Source organism: Scyliorhinus torazame, chromosome 13 (assembly GCF_047496885.1).
Source record: "Scyliorhinus torazame isolate Kashiwa2021f chromosome 13, sScyTor2.1, whole genome shotgun sequence".
Lineage (NCBI taxonomy): Eukaryota > Metazoa > Chordata > Chondrichthyes > Carcharhiniformes > Scyliorhinidae > Scyliorhinus > Scyliorhinus torazame.
The window spans coordinates 8,313,466-8,337,704 of record NC_092719.1 but is presented as its reverse complement, the minus strand read 5'-3'; the positions used below and the strand labels follow the sequence as shown (position 1 = coordinate 8,337,704).

The 24,239-nt window shown below is 45.3% G+C and overlaps 1 protein-coding gene across 4 annotated transcripts in view; it reads left to right on the top strand.

The window, feature by feature from the left end:
- prkcq (protein kinase C, theta) overlaps positions 1 to 24,239 on the top strand; it is a 292,080-nt gene that overhangs the window by 97,040 nt on the left and 170,801 nt on the right. Inside the window, exon 1 of one of the 4 annotated variants that reach the window (XM_072471032.1) lies at positions 23,015 to 23,106. The exons of the other annotated variants lie outside the window; for them this stretch is intronic. The gene's annotated coding sequence lies outside the window, so the exon portion shown is untranslated. Of the gene's footprint in view, positions 1 to 23,014; positions 23,107 to 24,239 lie in introns of those variants that run through there. 4 annotated transcript variants of the gene reach the window in all.

The window sequence follows — 24,239 nt, the reverse complement described above, 5'->3', positions numbered from 1 at the left end:
TTCTAAATGATTAAGGACAAAGTTAGGAATGAAGTGGAAACATACATCCCATCCATTTCATTTTCACAGGAAGTAGTTGATGCTAAAACTTTGAATATATTCAAGAGGCAGCTAACGAAATGAAAATTGCTTATTGCCACAAGTAGGCTTCAATGAAGTTACTGTGAAAAGTCCCTAGTCGCCACCTTCCGGCGCCTGTTCGGGGAGGCTGGTACGGGAATTGAACCGTGCTGCTGGCCTGCCTTGGTCTGCTTTAAAAGCCAGCTATTTAGCCCAGTGTGCTAAACCAGCCCCTAGATATAGCATTTGGGGAGAATGGGATCAAAGGCTATGGGGAGAAAGCAGGATTAGGCTATTGAGTTGGGTGATCAGCCATGCTCGTGATGAATGGCGGAGCAGGCTTGAAGGGCCAAAAGGCCTCCTCCTGCTCCTATCTTCTATGTATCTATGTATCCGTAATTAGCCACGATCCACGAGGGGCATGAAGCATCTCTCTTTGTTTGCCACAGTTCTGCAAGCCTCTGTCATTCCTCCCACCATCCAGTTGTCCACCTATCCAGTCCTTCTCCGAGCTAGCCTGTTCTTTCCTGAAGTTTCACCTTGCACACCCTCATCCTGTCTTTTCCAGTGATCGTATTTTCTCAATTTCCATTTCTTCACCTAAGCTGGAAGCCCATGAAATGTTGGGACTCCGATTATCCGGCAAATTCATTGGCTTTCGCTGAAAAGAGAGCATGTTGCCAAAGTTTTTCATCTTTCACCCAACAGGACAAATGCAAGAATGCCAATCACAACAACAACAAAAGGATGCTGAACTGTGGCAACTCGTAATCGTACTAATCTTTTAAAATTTAATTCTACCACTAACATTATTACTAACCTTTCTCTTTTATCACCTGATGCCGGTATCTATGTATTTAATTGCGTATCTTGTGTTTCCCTATTATGTATTTTCTTTTTATTTTATTTTCTTTTCTTGTACTTAATGATCTGTTTGAGCTGCTTGCAGAAAAATACATTTCACTGTACCTTGGTATACGTGACAATAAACAAATCCAATCCAATTAGTTGGCAAGTCAACTCTGATTCGTCAAGCCATTGCCAGGGAGAAAGCAGCGGGTAAATATAAGCTCCCCGTGATTCCGGGTATTCAAAAGAGGCTTGATCATCTTCCTTTTATTTGCAGAGATCATATAACTATGTGCCGCTTCTAGCAAGCATTAATAAGCCACCTTATGTGGCCGACTATTATAATTTGGTTGTTCGTGTAACTCATTCAGGATTGTTCAGCCAGGGCTGCCCAATCACTGCTTTCGAAAAAGGAGTCAGGATCAAATCTGTTCCGGACACATATGGGCAATAAATACTATTTTTTAAAAATACAATATGTGCCTACAAAATATAAGATCACAAAGTCACAAACAATTCAAGCTTCACTTTTGCAATTTAGCCTGTTTCACAACACCTCAGATCAATGCCGAACTTTCACCTTTGCTGAATCTGGTATCGTAAAGAGATCAATGAGGATCTGATGCAGTTCAAGTGTGGATGAAAGGTTAGCAGGAAAATTGATTTTGGAGAGTGAGATTGCAGACCCCTGATTGGAGACCAGGTTTTAGTGCAATGACCCCCACGTGAAATAAAAGGGAAGGTGGCAAGGGTGTAATCGTTGTAGCAATGCTGGCTGAAAGGTGTAGATGATTCTTTCAAATTAGTGGCTTCCAGCTGGTTAGCTGTGAACAAGCTGTCATTACACTCAGCTCCTGCCGCAGGTCAGCTTCATGACTTGATGAAACCAAGAGGGTGCAACACTCAACAAGGTGTGTGTTGTCGAGAGAGAGAGAGAGAGAGAGAGAGCGAGAGGAAGCTGAGAATGATTGAAGGAACATGAAAAGGCGGCTCCAGATAATGGGACTGAGAAGCCAGCACTAGTTAGGCATGGTATTGGGACACAGGCTAACTAGTATTCTCTAATGGTGGATCATTTAACCGAGAGAAATACAGCCTCCTTTATTCTGGCTATCAGCGTGTGTTCAAAAGCAATAAGTCCTGCAACTTTCCATTTGACATTAACTGTCTGCGATCCACAAAGCAGAGAACTTCACTGACCTTTGAAATAAGAGGTAGTGGTGTGCATGTGTGATGTGTTTCATTGTACTCATAGCTATAAGTCAAGAATGAACTGGAGATTTTATATCAATCTAAATAACTCATGATGTGGAGATGCCGGCGTTGGACTGGGGTGAGCACAGTAAGAAGTTTTACAACACCAGGTTAAAGTCCAACAGGTTTGTTTCGATGTCACTAGCTTTTGGAGCGCTGCTCCTTCCTCAGGTGAATGTGAATTCCTCACAATGAGTGTGAACACATTAAATGCAATCTTACTGCGCACACTTTGGGATTTGCATAAGTACATTTTTCTTGAAGAATGCATTTAAAATTCATCATGAGATGTTCGTTGGCATGTTGGCCCATTTCATTCCATTCTAAGGCCCCTGAGTTCACACGGCAACCTCCAGTTAGCTGTCAAGTCAGGTGCTTCCTGAAAGACTAAGAAAATCAGAGGAGGATGTCGGAGTGTAATCGGGAATCGCATTGACAGATGACCAGATGATGACAACCCATCCACAGTTCCCAAATACACAAATGATAGTGGGTCCAAAGACACCTGAGAGAGAAAGATGTTAGAGAAGTTGGCACCGTGTCTTCGGCTAACACAAGATGGCCACAAAGATGGCTGCCGAATCACTCCTGCGCATGTGCAGACCAGTGTGCGTGCATGGAAAAACCAAAGATGCTGTGCCCCAGTGTATGGCTTTGGTTTCTTTAACCATGATCTGTGACCTTGATTGCAGAAGGGGTGAAATTCTCCCGAAACGGCGCGATGTCCGCCGACTGATACACCAAAGATTGGAGATAGATGGGTAACTGTAAGAGGGACTGGGAAAAAGCAGTCAGTGCAGGGATCCCCTGCGGTCGTTCCCCTGAGAAACAAGTATACCGCTTTGGATACTTGTGGGGGGGACGACTTACCAGGGGTAAGCCATGGGGTACGGGCCTCTGGCACGGAGTCTGTCCCTGTTGCTCAGAAGGGAAGGGGGGAGAGGAGCAGAGCATTAGTAATTGGGGACTCTATAGTCAGGGGCACAGATAGGAGATTTTGTGGGAGCGTGAGAGACTCACGTTTGGTATGTTGCCTCCCAGGTGCAAGGGTACGTGATGTCTCGGATCGTGTTTTCCGGGTCCTTAGGGGGGAGGGGGAGCAGCCCCAAGTCGTGGTCCACATTGGCACCAACGACATAGGTAGGAAAGGGGACAAGGATGTCAGGCAGGCTTTCAGGGAGCTAGGATGGAAGCTCAGAACTAGAACAAACAGAGTTGTTATCTCTGGGTTGTTGCCCGTGCCACGTGATAGTGAGATGAGGAATAGGGAGAGAGAGCATTTAAACACGTGGCTACAGGGATGGTGCAGGCGGGAGGGTTTTAGATTTTTGGATAACTGGGGCTCTTTCTGGGGAAGGTGGGACCTCTACAGACAGGATGGTCTACATCTGAACCTGAGGGGCACAAATATCCTGGGGGGGAGATTTGTTAGTGCTCTTTGGGGGGGTTTAAACTAATGCAGCAGGGGCATGGGAACCTGGATTGTAGTTTTAGGGTAAGGGAGAATGAGAGTATAGAGGTCAGGAGCACAGATTTGACGTCGCAGGAGGGGGCCAGCGTTCAGGTAGGTGGTTTGAAGTGTGTCTACTTCAATGCCAGGAGTATACGAAACAAGGTAGGGGAACTGGCAGCGTGGGTTGGTACCTGGGACTTCGATGTTGTGGCCATTTCGGAGACATGGATAGAGCAGGGACAGGAATGGATGTTGCAGGTTCCGGGGTTTAGGTGTTTTAGTAAGCTCAGAGAAGGAGGCAAAAGAGGGGGAGGTGTGGCGCTGCTAGTCAAGAGCAGTATTACGGTGGCGGAGAGGATGCTAGATGGGGACTCTTCTTCCGAGGTAGTATTGGCTGAAGTTAGAAACAGGAAAGGAGAGGTCACCCTGTTGGGAGTTTTTTATAGGCCTCCTAATAGTTCTAGGGATGTAGAGGAAAGGATGGCGAAGATGATTCTGGATATGAGCGAAAGTAACAGGGTAGTTATTATGGGAGACTTTAACTTTCCAAATATTGACTGGAAAAGATATAGTTCGAGTACAATAGATGGGTCGTTTTTTGTACAGTGTGTGCAGGAGGGTTTCCTGAAACAATATGTTGACAGGTCAACAAGAGGCGAGGCCACGTTGGATTTGGTTTTGGGTAATGAACCAGGCCAGGTGTTGGATTTGGAGGTAGGAGAGCACTTTGGGGACAGTGACCACAATTCGGTGACGTTTACGTTAATGATGGAAAGGGATAAGTATACACCGCAGGGCAAGAGTTATAGCTGGGGGAAGGGCAATTATGATGCCATTAGACGTGACTTGGGGGGGATAAGGTGGAGAAGTAGGCTGCAAGTGTTGGGCACACTGGATAAGTGGGGCTTGTTCAAGGATCAGCTACTGCGTGTTCTTGATAAGTATGTACCGGTCAGACAGGGAGGAAGGCGTCGAGTGAGGGAACCGTGGTTTACCAGGGAAGTGGAATCTCTTGTTAAGAGGAAGAAGGAGGCCTATGTGAAGATGAAGTGTGAAGTTTCGGTTGGGGCGATGGATAGTTACAAGGTAGCGAGGAAGGATCTAAAGAGAGAGCTAAGACGAGCAAGGAGGGGACATGAGAAGTATTTGGCAGGAAGGATCAAGGAAAACCCAAAAGCTTTCTATAGGTATGTCAGGAATAAGCGAATGACTAGGGAAAGAGTAGGACCAGTCAAGGACAGGGATGGGAAATTGTGTGTGGAGTCTGAAGAGATAGGCGAGATACTAAATGAATATTTTTCGTCAGTATTCACTCAGGAAAAAGATAATGTTGTGGAGGAGAATGCTGAGCCCCAGGCTAATGGAATAGATGGCATTGAGGTACGTAGGGAAGAGGTGTTGGCAATTCTGGACAGGCTGAAAATAGATAAGTCCCTGGGACCTGATGGGATTTATCCTAGGATTCTATGGGAGGCCAGGGAAGAGATTGCTGGACCTTTGGCTTTGATTTTTATGTCATCATTGGCTACAGGAATAGTGCCAGAGGACTGGAGGACAGCAAATGTGGTCCCTTTGTTCAAAAAGGGGAGCAGAGACAACCCCGGCAACTATAGACCGGTGAGCCTCACGTCTGTAGTGGGTAAAGTCTTGGAGGGGATTATAAGGGACAAGATTTATAATCATCTAGATAGGAATGATATGATCAGGGATAGTCAGCATGGCTTTGTGAAGGGTAGGTCATGCCTCACAAACCTTATTGAGTTCTTTGAGAAGGTGACTGAACAGGTAGACGAGGGTAGAGCAGTTGATGTGGTGTATATGGATTTCAGCAAAGCGTTTGATAAGGTTCCCCACGGTAGGCTATTGCAAAAAATACGGAGGCTGGGGATTAAGGGTGATTTAGAGATGTGGATCAGAAATTGGCTAGCTGAAAGAAGACAGAGGGTGGTGGTTGATGGGAAATGTTCAGAATGGAGTACAGTCACAAGTGGAGTACCACAAGGATCTGTTCTGGGGCCGTTGCTGTTTGTCATTTTTATCAATGACCTAGAGGAAGGCACAGAAGGGTGGGTGAGTAAATTTGCAGATGATACTAAAGTCGGTGGTGTTGTCGATAGTGTGGAAGGATGTAGCAGGTTACAGAGGGATATAGATAAGCTGCAGAGCTGGGCTGAGAGGTGGCAAATGGAGTTTAATGTAGAGAAGTGTGAGGTGATTCACTTTGGAAGGAATAACAGGAATGCGGAATATTTGGCTAATGGTAAAGTTCTTGAAAGTGTGGCTGAGCAGAGGGATCTAGGTGTCCATGTACATAGATCCCTGAAAGTTGCCACCCAGGTTGATAGGGTTGTGAAGAAGGCCTATGGAGTGTTGGCCTTTATTGGTAGAGGGATTGAGTTCCGGAGTCGGGAGGTCATGTTGCAGCTGTACAGAACTCTGGTCCGGCCGCATTTGGAGTATTGCGTACAGTTCTGGTCACCGCATTATAGGAAGGACGTGGAGGCTTTGGAGCGGGTGCAGAGGAGATTTACCAGGATGTTGCCTGGTATGGAGGGAAAATCTTATGAGGAAAGGCTGACGGACTTGAGGTTGTTTTCGTTGGAGAGAAGAAGGTTAAGAGGAGACTTAATAGAGGCATACAAAATGATCAGGGGGTTGGATAGGGTGGACAGTGAGAGCCTTCTCCCGCGGATGGATATGGCTGGCACGAGGGGACATAACTTTAAACTGAGGGGTAATAGATATAGGACAGAGGTCAGAGGTAGGTTCTTTCCGCAAAGAGTAGTGAGGCCGTGGAATGCCCTACCTGCTACAGTAGTGAACTCGCCAACATTGAGGGCATTTAAAAGTTTATTGGATAAACATATGGATGATAATGGCATAGTGTAGGTTAGATGGCTTTTGTTTTGGTGCAACATCGTGGGCCGAAGGGCCTGTACTGCGCTGTATTGTTCTATGTTCTATGTTCTATGACTGGCGCCCAAAACGGCGCCAATCAGACGGGCATCGCGCCGTCCCAAAGGTGCGGAATGCTCCGCATCTTTGGGGGCCGAGCCCCAACATTGAGGGGCTAGGCCGACGCCGGAGGAATTTCCTCCCCGCCAGCTGGCGGAAACGGCCTTTGTTGCCCCGCCAGCTGGCGCGGAAATGACATCTCCGGGCAGCGCATGCGCGGGAGCGTCAGCGGCCGCTGACAGTTTCCCACGCATGCGCAGTGGAGGGAGTCCCTTCCGCCTCCGCCATGGTGGAGACCGTGGCGGAGGCGGAAGGGAAAGAGTGCCCCCACGGCACAGGCCCGCCCGCGGATCCCGTGGGCCCTGATCGCGGGCCAGGCCACCGTGGGGGCACCCCCCGGGGCCAGATCGCCCCGTGCCCCCCCCCCCCAGGACCCCGGAGCCCGCCCACGCCGCCTTGTCCCGCCGTTCAAAAGGTGGTTTAATCCACGCCGGCGGGACAGGCAATTTATCGGCGGGACTTCGGCCCATCCGGGCCAGAGAATCGAGCGGGGGGGCCCGCCAACCGGCGCGGCCCGATTCCCGCCCCCGCCGAATATCCGGTACCGGAGACTTCGGCAACTGGCGGGGGCGGGATTCACGGCAGCCCCCAGCGATTCTCCAACCCGGCGGGGGGGTCGGAAAATGAAGATTCTGATTATAATCTTTGTTTTTCTGCTATGTGTGCATTTGATCATTACCATTTTGATCTGGGAAAGAAATAGTATTGGGAGTCATCTCGTCGTGAACTGAGGTTAGGATATGATTATCTGAAAGAGAGAATCATCCGAGTGCTCTTCGTTATGTTTACTGCAGAGACCGGAAAGACTTGGTCATTCAAAGCCAGACCAAAAATGTCCGGCATTATTAACAGGAATATGCCAGACATGACAATTAAAATTATCTTCTAAATGCCATTTTCTAAGAAAAACATTTTGTAGCTATGGATGCGGTTCAGCAACACCGCTACGCCCGGCGTCAATCTGGGCAAAACGGGTGAACCGCGCGCGAGCCCAAAATTGGGCTCCATGCCAATGGCGAGTCACCTGACTCGCTCTGCCCGCTGCGATCTGGATCGTGCCCTTGCTGGACGACATCCAGATCTGCATATTTAAATGAGCCATAGGGCCCATGTAAATACCCAGACGCCGGATTCAACCGGCACGGGCGACTCACCGGCCACGCTTGGGAGCCCTCACCAGGGCGCCATTTAGACCACACAAACATGGACCAGGCATAATGGCACCTGGCACATGAGTAGGGGAAGGCCTTTCCGCCCTTCGAGCCTGTTCCGCCATTCTTTGGGGCGGCACGATGGCATAGTGGTTATCACTGCTGCCACTCAGCGCCAGAGACCCGGGTTTAATTCCGGCCTCTGTGTGGAGTTAGCACATTCTCCGCGTTCCTGTGTCGGTTTCCTCCAGATGCTCCCAAAGTCCAAAGGCGTGCAGGCTAGGTGGATTGGCCACGATAAATTCCCCATAGTGCCCAGGGATGTGCAGGTTAGGTTACGGGTATATGGCGATAGGACAGGGTGGATGGGGGAGTGAACATGGGTAGAACAAAGAAATGTACAGCACAGGAACAGGCCCTTCGGCCCTCCAAGCCCGTGCCGACCATGCTGCCCGACTAAACTACAATCTTCTACACTTCCTGGGTCCGTATCCCTCTATTCCCATCCTATTCATGTATTTGTCAAGATGCCCCTTAAATGTCACTATCGTCCCTGCTTCCACCACCTCCTCCGGCAGCGAGTTCCAGGCACCCACTACCCTCTGTGTAAAATACTTGCCTCATACATCTCCTCTAAACCTTGCCCCTCTCACCTTAAACCTATGCCCCCTAGTAATTGACCCCTCTACCCCGGGGAAAAGCCTCTGACTATCCACTCTGTCTATGCCCCTCACAATTTTGTAGACCTCTATCAGGTCGCCCCTCAACCTCCGTCGTTCCAGTGAGAACAAACCAAGTTTATTCAACTGCTCCTCATAGTTAATGCCCTCCATACCAGGCAACATTCTGATAAATCTCTTCTGCACCCTCTCTAAAGCCTCCACATCCTTCTGGTAGTGTGGCGACAAGAATTGAACACTGTACTCCAAGTGTGGCCTAACTAAGGTTCTATACAGCTGCAACATGACCTGCCAATTCTTATACTCAATGCCCTGGCCAATGAAGGCAAGCATGCCGTATGCCTTCTTGACCACCTTCTCCACCTGTGTTGCCCCTTTCAGTGACCTGTGGACCTGTACACCTAGATCTCTCTGACTTTCAGTACTCTTGAGAGTTCTACCATTCACTGTATATTCCCTACCTGCATTAGACCTTCCAAAATGCATTACCTCACATTTGTCCGGATTAAACTCCACCTGACATCTCTCCGCCCAAGTCTCCAAACAATCTAAATCCTGCTGTATCCTCTGACAGTCCTCATCGCTATCCGCAATTCCACTAACCTTTGTGTCGTCTGCAAACTTACTAATCAGACCAGTTACATTTTCCTCCAAATCATTTATATATACTACAAACAGCAAAGGTCCCAGCACTATCCCTGCGGAATACCACTAGTCACAGCCCTCCAATTAGAAAAGCATCCTTCCATTGCTACTCTCTGCCTTCTATGACCTAGCCAGTTCTGTATCCACCTTGCCAGCTCACCCCTGATCCCGTGTGACTTCACCTTTTGTACTAGTCTACCATGAGGGACCTTGTCAAAGGCCTTACTGAAGTCCATATAGACAACATCCACTGCCCTACCTGCATCAATCATCTTTGTGACCTCCTCGAAAAACTCTATCAAGTTAGTGAGACATGACCTCCCCTTCACAAAACCATGCTGCCTCTCACTAATACATCCATTTGCTTCCAAATGCGAGTAGATCCTGTCTCGAAGAATTCTCTCCAGTAATTTCCCTACCACTGACGTAAGGCTCACCAGCCTGTAGTTCCCTGGATTATCCTTGCTACCCTTCTTGAACAGAGGAACAACATTGGCTATTCTCCAGTCCTCCTGGATATCACCTGAAGACAGTGAGGATCCAAAGATTTCTGTCAAGGCCTCAGCAATTTCCTCTCCAGCCTCCTTTAGTATTCTGGGGTAGATCCCATCAGGCCCTGGGGACTTATCTACCGCAATATTTTTTAAGACGCCCAACACCTCGTCCTTTTTGGATCTCAATGTGGCCCAGGCTATCTACACACCCTTCTCCAGACTCTGCATCTACCAATTCCTTCTCTTTGGTGAATACTGATGCAAAGTATTCATTTAGTACCTCGTCCATTTCCTCTGGCTCCACACATAGATTCCCTTGCCTATCCTTCAGTCATGGGGAGAACGCGCAGACTCCGCACAGACAGTGACCCAAGCCGGGAATCGAACCTGGGACCCTGGAGTTGTGAAGGAACTGTGCTAACCACTATACTACCGTGCTGCCCCAATTCTTCCCTCCGCCTAGAAACACACCATGGGGAGGCCAGAGAATCTCACCGTACATTTTAAAATCTGATTAATTAGCTGTAAAGATCTTTGTACATCCAGAGAACCTGCCAGATGCGACGACAATAAAACTTCTTCAGTTGTGGAGTATTAGAAGTTCAATGAGATTCAACAAAAATAAAACTCACAGCAGCTTTGGACCTTGAATTCTGAGCCAGCTGTGAAATAAATTGCTTTCTACCCAGTAATTCTTTCATGCATACACCACACATTCATAAGCAGCCAGAAGAAAATCAAATGGAAATTTTAATTCTATGGAAAACCAGTGAAATGTATTTGCTTGTGAAAGGTAACTTTGATTTGACTCAGTGGGACTTTCTGATGTAGGTTCCACACACATTTATATTTCATTTCCCCACACGCACAAAGACAATTCAAAGAGCTTTCTAGTGTAGTGAAAAAGAATTGATGCAAAGAAGGAGAGAAAGATCAGTCGAATAGAAAGGATTTTCTTTCAGACGTTATGACAGCAGGCACGGTGTTGGTAATTCAGAGGCTACGACAGAAAATGCCGGAAACTCTTAGCTGGTCGGACGGCATCTACGGAGGGAGAAATAATAATAATAATCTCTATTGTCACAAGTAGGCTTACATTAACACTGCAGTGAAGTTACTGTGAAAATCCCCTAGTCGTCACACTCCGGCGCCTGTTCGGGTACACAGAGGGAGAATTCAGAATGTCCAATTCATCTAACAGCACGTCTTTTGGGACTTGTGGGAGGAAACCGGAGCACCCGGAGGAAACCCACGCAGACACGGGCAGTTCAAAATCACCTCTTCATCTATCAAGTCCTCTCCCCTCTTCGGGATCTTGGTATTGTCCCGCACGATGGCCTTGGACCCTCCACTGGATTTCTTGGTAGAAAGATAAATAAACTTTAGAAATGCCCTAAGGCTCCTTTGACAGCACCCCTCAAACCCCCAAGCTCAACACCTGGAAAGATTATGGCAACAGTCACAGGAAAATACCACCCGCTGCAAGCTTTTCCCTAAGTCACATGCCATCCTGACTTGGAGATATATCGCTTGTTATTTAATTGTCAAAATGCTGGAACTCCCTCCGCAACAGCACTGCAGGTTGACTACAATGATTCAAGAAAGCGGCTCCCGGTCACCTTCTCAAGGGCAATTAGGGGTGGACAATTAATGCTGGCTTTGTCCGCAGTGCCCACATCCAATAAATAGAAAAATAAATCCCGGAGCCAATATCAAATAAAAGTTTATTACAAAAGAATAAGTACATATTATCAATAGACTGCAGAAGTAATCGTGAATATTATCCCGCAGGACTGCAGGAGAAGTAATTATTCTAGCTCCACATAAACAGCAGTAAGATTGCAAGTAATGATTGGGACTTCAACAAAAGAAACTGTTGTTGAGAGAGACTGAGGTTTGAATAATGCCCCTTTGAAGTATTAGGTTTGCTGCTGGTTAAAGAATTCATTTGCAGACTTTGCAGTAACTTTGCTCACAGTGGCCAATAAATATCTGTCCCCGCTGATAAATCAGGTGGCATTGAAATTTATGAATTTATAAAGGAATGTGAAGGTTCAGGCATCTTCCACTGCTTTATATGTTCCCGGCATTCTTATTGACAATTCTCGTGCTGTACATTGTACACTTTGCTGTGTAGTTCATAAAACCATTTAATCGATGCCAATCGTCTCATGGAGCTTGCACAATTGGTCCCTGTTGGACTGCTTTTGTGTCCATGTTGTCTTTTGTGTACCTATCATTCCATCTCTCTCAATAAGAGCAGAAATGCCGAAGTTACCAACCACTCACAGTGCTAATGGAAAGAGTAAAAGAAAAAACACATATTTGAATTGAAGAGGAATTAAAGCTCTGGATCAGACTGCAGAGCAGAGTAGCAATTTTTTCTCGGTAAATACAACAGTATACAATAATCACTAGTGACGTTTAGTGGTGCTGAGTTACAGAAAGACAATGGGTTAAGACACCAGGAGCACTTTCTTCTGGTCTTTGACTACCACCCCAGCTAAATTAGCTTCCAGCTGAGAGGGTCGTGCATTTTATTTAAAGGGGCCTAACGGTGCAGCTCTCCCACGTAACTGCACTGAACTGTCAGCCTAGCTTATGTGCTCATTCCCTGGACTGTGGACCATCCCAAAACCCGAATACTCCAAACACCTAGCCAAGCTGACCTTTTCCTGTTATCAGAGGTTAGAATCTACTGCTGTTCATTATTTTTTGAGTAAAGGTTTTGTGATACACCAACCCTGGCATTTTATGCTTTGGAGGTCATTTATGTCCAATACACTTGCCTCAAACTACAAATAAAATCTAGAGTTCTTCAAAACCGTACATCTCCTCCATTCAACATCCCTCCCCTCCATTTCCAGCATTTAACACAAAGCAGTTAGTTGTCCACCTATCTGAAAGTCCAGACAATGCAAATACTCTACTGGACCTTCCTTGAAGTGAAAAACCCATTCTCAGTTTCAAATTACATCTTTTGCTTTTGCAGGAAGTCTGTAAACAGAATTCTCATGGTCTCTCTGTTAACAAATTTTATAAATGAAAATAAAAAATCAGAATTAGTCTTTCGTCATACTCAGGCCAATGTTAACCATCCAAAATCTGTGTTCACAGAATGATAACGGGCCCTAAATGGAGTATGGAGACTTACTGCCGCATCAGCATCGCTAATCTGTCGACTTGCAAATTAAAAGGGACCTTTATTTAGATGACCTGAGCACCCAGCTAGTTCAGGCAGTAAACATCCAGTGTTTGCACATTGGGGTACTTTTGGCATCCCTGTTGAGAAAGATGTGGGTGTCAGAAGTGGGATTTGTTGTGTTATGCTGCTTCGGATAACACAGGCTGCTACTTGATGTAGTCTTAACTAAAGGATGCTCCAGACTCCGAAATGAGTTCAACGTGTTTATTGAACTATTAACACAGTTCCCAAATGACTCTCTGCTAATCTAACTGTAGTAACTCAGTCTAACAGTAGCAGCTTGCTGTAAGCCACGTGCTGGGGTGTGATGCTGCTGATCAACCCTGTCTAACTCTCTAGATGTCTGTCTGTGGAAAGAGGCCGGGTGTGAGTGCCTCATCCCTTTTATAGTGTTTATGTCATGCCCCCTTGTGGTGATGCCACCTCTGAGTGTGCTGACTGCCCATTGGTTGCGTCCTATTCTGAGTGTTCATTGGTTGCATATCATGACAGGATTCAGCCAACCTTAAACGAGGGGGGCGGTGGAGAGAAGGTTGCCAACATTAACATACTGAGTGGGGGAGGGGAATGCCAAACTGAATACGGCGGGGAAGAAGTATGCCGGTTTGAACTGGTTTGGAAGGAAAGATGAATTCCTTTAAAAGCGGCATGTGGCCCAGCGGTTAGCACTGGGACTGCGGCGTTGAGGACCAGGGTTTGAATCCCAGCCCTGGGTCACTGTCCGTGTGGAGTTTGCACATTCTCCCCAAGTCTGCGTGGGTTTCACCCCCACAACCCAAAAATGTGCTGGTTAGGTGGATTGGCCACGCTAAATTGCCCCTTAATTGGGGAAAAAATAATTAGATACTCTAAATTTATTTTTTTCAGTGAATTCCTTTAAAAGAAAAGAGGGCAGAAGTGTCAGTGTAAACTGAAAAGATTGGAGGGGAAGGAAATGCAGACAGGAAACAGGAAGGGGAGTTACAGGATTTACTGGGTCTCCAGGAATCAAGCTCTCTTTGAGTTGAGCAGAGAACTTCAGTCATGCGAGTTGAAGTTGCTGTTAGGTGTCCAAATTCACGAGGGGCCTGGACAGAGTAGATTGGGAGAAACTTTTCCCGCCTGTGAAAGGATCAGGAACGAGAGGGCACAGATTTAAAGTGATTTGCAAAGAAGCTAATAAAATGTGAGAAAAAGAACCTTTTTCACACAATGAGTGGTTCGGGAGTGGAAGGCGCTGCCTGGAAGTGTGGTGGAGACAGGTCCAATCGAGGCGTTCCAGAGGACATTAAATTATTATTTGTATCGAAACAATGTGCAGGATTATCATAGATTTCATAGAATTTACAGTGCAGAAGGAGGCCATTCGGCCCATCGGGTCTGCACCGGCTCTTGGAAAGAGCACCCTAAGTGGCACTAAGTCAGAATTGCTCATTTGGAGAGCTAGTGTGGACACAACGAGCCAATTGATCTTCTTCTATGTCGTAACAATCATGTGGTCTGTGATAGTTGTTGAAAACTTTTACTTTAACCTATTGGCAAATTATCAAATTCATGACTAATCAGAATGCCCAATTTTAATGAAGAACTTCAACATTTTCCAGTTAAAATTACCACATGTCCGCAGAGCAATGAATTGCCAATCGGCACATTGTTTAATGGTGGGGGGAGGGGTGTGATGAGCAGGATGATATCATGATCCTATATTCAAAATCAGGCTTTTAAAAAATCTCATTTTCTTCCCCTTAATACACCACTGTGCGGAGGCAGATTGAAAATATAAACCGTGATGACCAATGTATAATTTTTAATTTGAATCTTTATATATGTGTATTTTTGTGTTAAGGAATGTAAAATGGTTTCAGTTTCATGTAGGTGGTTCATGAGTCTATGTGTCTCGAAGTCAGGTGGACCTTGATTTGGTTTTTTTTTCCATATATTATTTTAATGAGGTTTTACAAATCCTGACGTTGAAGAGATAGTTAAAAAGGGGTTACATGTTTAGTGATTTGGGGAAAAATACAAAGCAGAAAAATGGACTGCTGCCTAACACAGTGGTCAAGTGGCATACAAACACAGATAGAAAGGCAAGAGAGTGTTTAATGTGTGTCAGGGTGTGAAGACGGGGATTTTCTCTGTGTTTGCTCGGCATTTGAAACAATAGTGAGTTTAGACTGCGGTTTTGGGTGCCTTGGGGAAAGATATGATTTGAGCAAGAAACACCAAGTTAATGCTCAAGAATTCACCAGAAGAAAATCATTTGCCCATGTGTCAACTCCCAAGCTAAAGCCTTGGTGTCAAGTTAGTGGTAACTCTTCACTGGTTTGTGTGTCTGTAAAGATATTGCTGGCTAACGGAATATTGGGAAATCTACCTGTGTTTGTATTGAGTTCTTTCCTCTTTTCGTCCAGTGTTATATACTTCATTTTTATTGTTTATTTTATTGTTTATCTTTTTCTTTGTGTTAAAAGTTCATCAGCAGACTGCTATGAATGTTTTCAGTAACCTTCCTCCATGGTTTCTAAAGAAAATTTAGGATCTAGCAAACCAGGTTTTACTTTGAGATGAAATGAAAATGAAATGAAAATTGCTGATTGTCACAAGTAGGCTTCAAATTAAGTTACTGTGAAAAGCCCCTAGTCGCCACATTCCGGCACCTGTTCGGGGAGACTGGTACGGGAATTGAACCGTGCTGCTGGCCTGCCTTGGTCTGCTTTAAAAGTCAGCTATTTAACACAGTGTGCTAAACAGCCCCTATGGGTCTGACTTGTCCAGTATTAACAGCAGCTGGGATTATAACATTAGAAAATTAATTCATTCCTAAATGGACAAATAATGAGAAGTGTTCAATAAAAATGTGTAAATATCTCTATTTATATGAAATGTTCATGATTTTATAAATTCCAAAATATCAAAAGAAATGTTCTGGGGTGAATATTCCCCATGAAAATAAATGTTGTGCCTTCAATATTTGTACTTCCCATTCCAGCTTTCATGCACTTCTCTTTCCAATACAACAGCAGGAATGTTGGACACAGCTTAAGTTACAATATAACTACTGGTTTTCACAAGTCATGAACTCTACAATAAGACCTATTGTTCAGTTGACAATTATTTGGAGGCTGTAACAGCTTTTTTTAAAGCAGTTGATTATTTCTTGTTACTTTTCCAAATATGTGTGTGCTTGGTGTACATTGCAATGCAGAAAACTAGAAAAAAAACAATAAACGTGCTTCTTGTTAGCTCCCCAGTAACTTCTATTTTACTTTAATAAACAAAGTCACAATGTCAAAAAATGGTGCCTGCTGTTGGAAAATACCAGCAGGTAACATCCTGCGAGCTTCGATATTGTACTCTTGCCTTTGAGTCAAAGATTTGTAGGTTTGAACCATGTGGTCAACACAGCATTAGGTGGCATGGTGTCTGTGGGTGGCATGGTAGCACAGTGGTTAGCATTGTTGCTTCACAACGCCAGAGACAAGGGTTCGATTCCTGGCTAGGGTCACTGTCTACGCGGAGTCTGCACGTTCTCCCCTTGTCTGCGTGGACTTTCTCCGGGTGCTCCGGTTTCCACCCACAAGTCCCGAAAGACGTGGTTGTTAGGTGAATTGGACATTCTGAATTTGCTCAGTGTACCCGAACAGGCGCCGGAATGTGGCGACTGGGGGATTTTCACAGTAACTTCATTGCAGTGTTAATGTAAGCCTACTTGTGACACTAAAAAAGACTAGTTAATCTGACACTGCAGTGCAGGACTGAGGGAATGCTTCACAGTTTCAAATGCTCTCTTCAGAGTTAGAATGAGGTCCATCTCCATGTGCAGGTGCTGTGAAAGATTTCAGACAATACACACAGAAAACCATGGACACACCAGCAACAAAAACTACTCACAATGCCTTAATAAACTCACCAATCTCATTTTCAATCATCTACCTTAACTTGTCTCACAATTTATTTTTAATACCCAGTTTCCCATTTGCCGCCAAAATATCTTCAGATGTCTCATTGAATTAAATGCATAACATGAGAGGAGAATTGATTTCCTAATTTAACTACTGAAAATAGTAATTTTGCCATTTTTACTGAACACTGCCCTTTAATTGTCCATTTACCAATGAATTACTTTTCTTTTGTTATGATCCCAGCAGATGTTAATACTGGGTAAGTCAGATCTCAAAGTAAAACTTTTTTGGGGGAAATCATGGAGGAATGTTACTGAACATATTCACGATGTGGACATATTCACAGCAGTCTGCCGATGAACTTTTAACACAAAGGGATAAAATATTTATTTTAACAGTAAAAATGAACTACATAACACAGGACAAGAAGATTGGAAAGATCCCAATGGCTCACAATCTCACATTAATAGTGACCTCCTGCAACATTGCACACGGGAACCCAAGCCCAAATATAGACCCCTGATTTATCAGCATTAAAGGGCACGGGTTAATTCGCAAGTTACGCAAGTGGTGATCCTGTCCCCATTCTGAGGCCATACATTTTGTCCTTAATTTTATTGAAAAATTCAATTTAATATTCTGACGTATTGATAAATAGAAAATCAGAGGAAGTTTACGGAAACAGTCATTAATCCAGGACCAAGTGCACTAAAAAAGCCCAGATAATAACTTAACATGTAGACATGTTAACAGGGAAAAATAATGCAGGGAAAATTAAACCCTCAAGTGATGACATAATTGCCTTTTTACAGGATCACGGTTGGAGAATAATTATTGTTAATATTTCCAGAAATCAAGGCCAGGGGGGCATTATGAATATAGGATATATGGAGCAGCTTACTGTGTCTACACGAAAATGTAATTCATAAGTCCCAGAGGCATTGATGAGTCATGTAGGTTAGTCTTCCTCTACTGTGAAAGAAAGGCCACAAGTACATTAGTGGCAGGGGATAATACATTTTCAACTGCATCTGTTAGTCGGTAGGTTGTAGAAATTGTGAAGTCCAAATGCTGTGTAAATCTCCATGGACTTTAATAAATATTTCCTTGGTATGAGTTGGTTATCTCAGTGTGAGCAGTTTGATATCCCACATGTGCAATTCGGTTCAATTTGTTTGCACACTTATGCAATATTTCAATTTGAATTTATTTTAAAAATCCATGCAAAATAATTGAAAGCGACAGTATCGTAATTTTAGACTTAATTAGTCGACTTAATTTTTTATAAATTGTAGATGACACAATCCTTAAAAGGCTGGTTTAGCTCAGTGGGCTAGACAGCTGGTTTGTAATGCAGAACAAGACCAGCAGCGCGGGTTCAATTCCCATACCAGCTTACCCGAACAGTCGCCGGAATGTGGCGACTAGGGGATTTTCACAGTAACTTCATACTTGTGACAATGAAAGATTATTATTATTAAATCCTTGCTGTATGTTTTGTTAAAAAATTATAATAAATTAAAAGAGTGACCCAGCAGCATTGCAGGGAAACAATATTCTGGTCACACTTTATTCAGTAGGTTCAATGCTGTGTCTATTTGGAACATAGAACACAGAACAGTACAGCACAGAACAGGCCCATCAGCCCTCGATGTTGTGCCGAGCAAAATTTAAAATTAAATCAATTCAAATTAATTTATTAATTAATACCTATCTATTAAAATGTCAAAATGGATTTTATTTTAAGCCATGTACTTGTTTACACATATTAAAAAAGTAAATTTAGGAGCTGGTTTGTCTAACAGGTGACATATGAAACATAAGAAGTTAGGACCAGGAGTACATCATTCGGCCCCTTAGAATCATAGAGTCAGGGCATTTTACAGCAGAGCAAGTGACCCTTCTGCCCATCTTGTCTGTCTTGGCCATCAAGCACCTATCTATTCTAATCCCATTTTCCAGCACTTGGTCCCTTGAACCTCTGTCATTCAATAAGATCATGGCTCATCTTTTACATCAACTCCATTACCCCCCCCCCCCCCCCCGCCCGCCCCCCCCCCCCGGCCCCCATCCCCCACCCCCCTCCTCCACAGCCTTTCATTTCCTTCCGAACACACAAAGTGGGCGGCACATATGAAGCAACCATTTCTGGCTGAGATATAATTCAACGCAGCTTCCTGGCTCAAACATAACTTAAAGTTGGAATAAATTGGCATTGGATAAGCACCCAAAGGTAAAGAAACCTGCAGGGCTACAGAGGAAGGGAGCGGAAGTAGCTCATTGGCCCTTGCAGAGGGCAGACACCAGCACAACGGGCCTCGTTGGGCCTCAGGGGCCTTCACCTGTGCTGTGGTAGTTTGATGCTTTTAAAAGGCTGGTTTGTTGTCAGTGGGTGGCACAGTAGCACAGTGGTTAGCACTGCTGCCTCACACCTCCCGGGTCCCGAGTTCAATTCCGGCCTCGGGTGACTGTCTGTGTGAAGTTTGCACTTTCTCCCCATGTCTGCGTGCGTTTCCTCCGGGTGGTCCAGTTTCCTCCCACATTCCAAGATGTGCAGGTTCGGTGAATTGGCTATGGTAAATTGCCCCTTAGTGTCCAAAAGGTTAGGTGGGGTTACGGGGATAGGGTGGAGGGTGCTCTTTCCAAGGGCCGGTGCAGATTCGATGGCCTCCTTCTGCACTGTAAATTCTATGATTCTATGGTTCTATTGTCATTGGAAAGATGAATGTAAGGATCGACTTCATTAAAACAAAATACAAGAATTAAACTTGCACTTTCTCTCATCAATAGCAGTTGGCGAACTTGCAAGCTTGCCCCATTGGTGTACACAAAGGATGCTGTTATTCTAACAGGACTGGAGCCAGGAACCTGCACAGAACTCTGCTCATTGAGCAGTTAATCCTTAATGGCAAATAATCTCTCCTAACAATGGAAACATTTGGCACTAAATACGGTAGATTAATGGTTATAATGCTGGACTAGTAGCCTAAGGTCAGAGTTCAAGTGCCACCGTAGCAAGTTGAGAAATTGAATCCAATAAATCAATTTATTTTGGGCTGCCACCAGAATAAATAGCCATGAAAATTTCAGAAGTGCCATTTTTTTTTAAATTTAGAGTACGCAATTTTTTTTTTTTCCAATTAAGGGGCAATCTTTAGCGTGGCCAATCCACCTACCCTGCACAACTTTGGGTTGTGGGGCTGAGACCCACACAGACATGGGGAGAATGTGCAAACTCCACTCGGACAGTGTCCCGGGGCCGGGATCGAACCCGGGACCTTGACGCCGTGAGGCAGCAGTGCTAACCACTGCACCGCCGTGCCACCCTATTTCAAAAGTGTCAAAAAAGCCCAGCTAATTCACCAAAGTCCCACAGTGAAGAGACTGTGTGATTCACTGCGGTGTCTGGCCTTTATGTGACTTCATTTCCACACAGCACAGCAGACTGTTAGTGCACTCAGAGTTGGGCAACAAATGCTGCTTTGTCAAGTTACGCCACTTCAAGCGGTGTGTCATAACATCCTGGAGATGCTTCTACTTCCCTGAGTGTTAGTCTACTTAGATCCAGACTGCTGCCTTATACAGCAACCTCTTTTCAATGTAAACAAGTGCTTCACCAATAAGCACTTGGAAAATGGACAGCAAACGAGAGAATGAGAAGCCGTCAAACCTTGGCTAAGTGATCCATAGAATCCCTACAGTGAAGAAGAAGGCCATTCAGCCCGTCAAGTCTGGACCGACCCTCTGAAAGAGCACCCTACCTAGGCCCACTCCCCCGCCCTATCCCGGTAACCCTGAAGACTGATTGTGGTCAATCCACCTAACCTGCACATCTTTGTGGGAGGGAACCGGAGCACCCAGAGGAAACCCACTCAGACAAGGGGAGAACGCGCAGACTCCGCACAGTCACCCAAGGCCAGAATCGAACCCGGGTCCTTGACGCTGTGAGGCAGCAGTGCCAACCACTGTGCTCCCGTGCTGCCCACATTTGGAATACTGCAACTAAAAACTCTCTCCATGTGATGGGTATAGCAAACAGCACCGTGCATCAGTGCACCGTGCATCAGTGCTTGACACAATGGTGGGTAAACGTCTTGTTACGTTGAATAGAAAGAAGAAGCAATGCACTCTATTCAGACCATAAGCTCTGGACCTGCATTCCCTGCTGTAGTCCATTGGGAAGGAGGCTGTTAAAACAGGGGATGGAGGGGGAGTGTTGGGGGGGGGGGGGGGGTGGCAGGTGGAGAGGGGCAGGAAAGATTCAGGAACTGGTAAATCAACCTAAGTTTATACATTGGAGACTCTTCAATAAGAGGTCACCCTGAGTCCTCAGCTTTGAGACTTGGGAGCCTAAAATAACAAATCAATGAATCATTCAGCTTTATTTGCAATCGTATAAATGTGACACATCATATGACATGCTGAGTTAAAAAGTTTATTAACCCCCCTCCCCCCCATCCATAATCTTTCTTTCTCTCCTCCATTTCCAACCATTTTCGGCCAGTCTTTAATGCAAGCTCCTTTCAAAGATATGAGTACGATGGATCTGGGATCTACCCACTTTGAGGCTGGAATCTTTGGTGCTCTCTGGATTTTTCCCAGCACCTCTGGAATGCTCTGTACCGAGGGTTTAGGTGGCGGTCCCACTCACCTGTGCCTTTTTGACAAGGTGTCTCTTTTTCAGATCGACAGCTCCTCAAATCAGAATAAAATTAATAAACTCACCACATATTTGATTCCGAGCGGGTTGCCTCTCTGTGTGACTCGCCGGCAGAGCAGCAGTGAGAAGTTAAAAGTCTTCTCCCCAGCCGCCTGGACTTGTCTCAATGCTTGATCAGTGTCAAGATTTGAACAGGGTGGGTGGAATTCAAACAGCGGAGAGGAAACATATACAAAGTGGCTGGCAAACTAAGGTCATATTTTCCAAGATATCACTACAGCAAGAAGTTTCCGAATTTATAGAACCCGCAGGCTTTGATCAGACAAACTATTTCCTTTAAAAAAAAGACATATACGGACGCAATAGAGAGTCGATAAAAGGAACATACTATAACACACCAGGCTGTGATGATTACTGGGAATCTCCAGAAACCTTTTGCTATGAAGGTGCCCTGAACTGGTCGCTACTTTTGATCTGTGTCGAATTTTCCATTTAAACCCATCAGCATCTAGGAGAATGAAATGTGTCCTGAACACATAATCTGATGCCAAGACAAAGAGTCGCTCAGACTCAAAACGTCCCTTTTCTCTCCACAGATGCTGTCAGACCTGCTGAGATTGTCCAGTATTTTCTGTTTTCGTATCTGATGATAATATTTAGGCATGATTGTTTTACATGTTATTTTAAACAATTGTCATTTGATTAGATTTTTAAAAAAATCATCAACAAGGAAATACTGAACTGTATTTCTGAAAGCGGTGTACATTCTTAAAGTTGGTGTATCTGGGGGGAATCACTGACCCAGCAGTAAGTGGATCTCCATTGACTCAGACATTAACCCACTGGACATGGCTGCTGCCCTGTCTCAGGGTGGTTGGCACACTCCCCCATGTCTGTCACCCCCTGCCCCCTCCCGTGTGCCACCTCAGTAGTACAAGCAGCAACAGACCAGACCCCGGGATTATTTAGTTTCTGGGGAAATGCGTTGGCTTTTCAAAGATCATCCCCCCACTCAAAGGCGGTGTTTGATTTTACTCTCATCCCCCGGCTCCAGCCTGTGGGTGCTTATTCCCAGCCGACCACACTGGCTCCGTTTGAAAGGCACGTTAAAAAAATTCAAACCCACACAAAGAAAAACTCCTTTAAATAACAAAGTGCTCAGCCTGGGTCTAACGTGTTTGAGTGTGTGGAATTGCCCTGATTAGTATATGATAATAATATTTATTAGTGTCACATTAACACTGCAATGAAGCTACTGTGAAAATCCCCCAGTCGCCGCTCTCCGGGTACACAGAGGGAGAATTCAGAATGTCCAATTCACCCAACAAGGACATCTTTCGGGATTAAACGGGTTGAAAGGGAAGGCAACAGTGGGAGAGTCTCTGGAAAGGGAGATTGTAATTGTTGGTGAAGGGTTTGCCTGGGAGACGAGCTGTTACTCTCACTCCTCGGTGTCAATTTCAAAGCAGTTGCCAAGTGCAAGTGACTCCCCCACCCGCCCTCCTCCTCTTGATTGACGCGCCCCCGTCCAATCACACGCCGCCGCCGTCCGCGCCCCGCCCAAATCGGTGTCTGGGGAGCCAATGGGCAAGGCGCGGGGGCGGGGCTCCTGCCTCTGGATACATTTGCGCTCAGACACATGTTTCTGTTACATTGATGTGGAGTTGTTACATTGAAGTCAGTGCTTCATTCAGCATCGAGCCGAGTCAGAAATCCTCTCTCCAACATTCCCGCCACCCCGAGCTGCTCTCTCACAGCGGTGAGTCTCTCCCCACTCTTCATTTGGGATTTTCTTTGCCTTTTTCTTTTCTTTTTCCCGGTACAATGTTTTGGAGGATTGGCTACTTTTGTTGGTTTGCGGAATAAAACTAAACCCTTTCTTCCCCTCCCAACAAATTGCGGGCTTGCGATTCCTCAGTCGTTCTGTGGGAAGCACGCCAAACGGTCTGATTTTCGATGCACCGTTGGAAAGTGTGCTTGCCATTAATCCTGAGCCTGACTTGAGAGGACGTTTTAATCTGTCAAGCGCTTGTGTGAAATATGAGAGGGAGATCAAAAGGTTGCATTGGCACCTTGTGTGGGTACGATACGCCACGGAGCACAGAGTTATGGCGGATAGTTAAGTAAAGTCCATGGGGAGAACACTTACCTGGATTTTATTGCTGTACTTGGTGGATGTGGCTAAAACTTGTCACTGTAACCACACCTGTGTCTCGGGCCAGTGACTCCCACTGGATAACACTGTTCAACAACTCCTTAAACTGCATTTGCCTCCTGGCAGAGTTCGGTTAACTTTGTTTTGTTTGCAAATCCACATTTGTCAAAACACATCATCACGACGTGAGAGACTGTGTTAATTGTCAATGACTGAGATACTCAAGAAGGAAGTTTCAATGTCAAACAGTGCTATGTCTTGAGCAGGGCTACAGCGAGGCAATACCTTCGGCCCTAGTATTGTGGTCCCTCGAGTCTCCAGCTTTAGAAGGGTTGACAGCACTGGAGGTGAGGTTGCCAAAAAAGTCACCCATGGCTCTTCTGCCCAAAATATAAACCCGCCGGTTTTTAAAAAAAATGAAGACTGTCCTTTTAAGGAAAATCTGTGGTTCCCTCCATAGCCACCGTCACATTTTAAAGCTATTTCCTTAGCTGGTCAGGATTGAGGAATGACATGTCATTTGAATGTCAATGTCATTTGCACACATGGAATGTCATTTTTTTGTTCTTGTGGGGAATACACAGTTCCCATTCATAGCCAGAATGCCTAAGCCATCGCTCTGTGTTCATCCCCCTCAGGTGCACATCAGGGCACCCAAGATTAAAATACATGTAACAAAATTCAGGGCACGCCTTGAATTGAGGCGAACAATACTTAATTTATTGCAAACATTGTGA